Genomic DNA, 1,790 nt, shown 5'->3' on the forward strand with positions numbered 1-1,790 from the left:
GACTGCCTGTTTTGGTCTTGTGTGATGGTCGCGTCAGAAGACAACACAGGGAGCCCGCTGTTTGCAGGAGAGTATGCTGCTCTCTGTTGTGCCAGGCTGGAGTATTCGCGAACCACTAGCTTTTGTGAAGAGCTCCGCGTGACTTTATTGCGAGCGGTTGGTGCGATAACACGATGACGTGCAGAAACTCAGCAAACGGCGAGCTGAGTCTGGCTCTCTCCGTAACAACTTACTACTGCACAGGAACTGCCGCGTAATGCTGACCGTCGCACAGCGTTATCAGTACATGTTTCGCCTCCACACAGATAAACCGCAAAAGCTATACAATACGAAGCAATTTAGTTTGATGTGACGCCTTTATTTACGTGGTTACACAGGAATAAGCGGGCAGATCATCGTGTGAAAAACGAGCAAGCGTGTTATCTACGTGGTTTACGTGTCATAAAAAGGCGATTGTGGTTGCTGGGCCATTAGTATGTGTGTTCAATTTCTGCTTTAGGTATTTTAACAGTATCACGATTACTTACATAGTAACAAGGAGACAATACAAATGAAATGCCGCAATATCAGAGTCTTCACTGGTCTCATACAGATATGATTTCATGTATACAGACAGAAGTGGCCCGTGAAAATTTGTGCCATGGCTGGGAATCGAAGTCGGGTCCCCCTGCTGACGAGGCAGGTGCTTTATCAACTAAGCTACCTTGGCACAATTCTTTACAGACGAATGGAAAAACTGGTAGAAGCCTAGCTCGGGGAAGATCAGTTTGGATTCCGTAGAAATGTTGGAACACGTGAGGCAGTACTGACCTTACGACTTATCTTAGAAGAAAGATTAAGAAAAGGCAAACCTACGTTTCTAGCATTTGTAGACTTAGAGAAACCTTTTGACAACGTTAACTGGAATACTCTCTTTCAAATTCTGAAGGTGGTAGGGGTAAAATACAGGGAGCGAAAGGCTATTTACAATTTGTACAGAAACCAGATGGCAGTTGTAAGAGTCAAGGGGCATGAAAGGGAAGCAGTGGTTGGGAAAGGAGGGAGACAGGGTTGTAGCCTCTCCCCGATGTTATTCAATCTGTATATTGAGCAAGCAGTAAAGGAAACAAAAGAAAAATTTGGAGTAGGTATTAAAATTCATGGACAAGAAGTAAAAACTTTGAGGTTCGCCGATGACATTGTAATTCTGTCAGAGACAGCAAAGGACTAGGAATAGCAGTTGAACGGAATGGACAGTGTCTTGTAAGGAGGAAATAAGATGAACATCAACAAAGCAAAACGAGGATAATGGAATGTAGTCAAGTCGTGTGATGCTGAGGGAATTAGATTAGGAAATGAGACACTTAAAGTAGTAAAGGAGTTTTGCTATTTAGGGAGTAAAATAACTGATGATGATCGAAGTAGAGAGGATATAAAATGTAGACTGGCAATGGCAAGGAAAGCGTTTCTGAAGAAGAGAAATTTGTTGGCATCGAGTATAGATTTAAGTGCCAGGAAGTCGTTTCTGAAAGTATTTGTATGGAATGTAGCCATGTATGGAAGTGAAACATGGACGATAACTAGTTTGGACAAGAAGAGAATAGAAGCTTTCGAAATGTGGTGCTACAGAAGAATGCTGAAGATAAGGTGGGTAGATCATGTAACTAATGAGGAGGTATTGAATAGGATTGGGGAGAAGAGAAGTTTGTGGCACAACTTGACTAGAAGAAGGGATCGGTTGGTAGGACATGTTTTGAGGCATCAAGGGATCACAAATTTAGCATTGGAGGGCACCGTGGAGGGTAAAAATC

Source organism: Schistocerca piceifrons, chromosome 1 (genome assembly GCF_021461385.2).
Source record: "Schistocerca piceifrons isolate TAMUIC-IGC-003096 chromosome 1, iqSchPice1.1, whole genome shotgun sequence".
NCBI lineage: Eukaryota > Metazoa > Arthropoda > Insecta > Orthoptera > Acrididae > Schistocerca > Schistocerca piceifrons.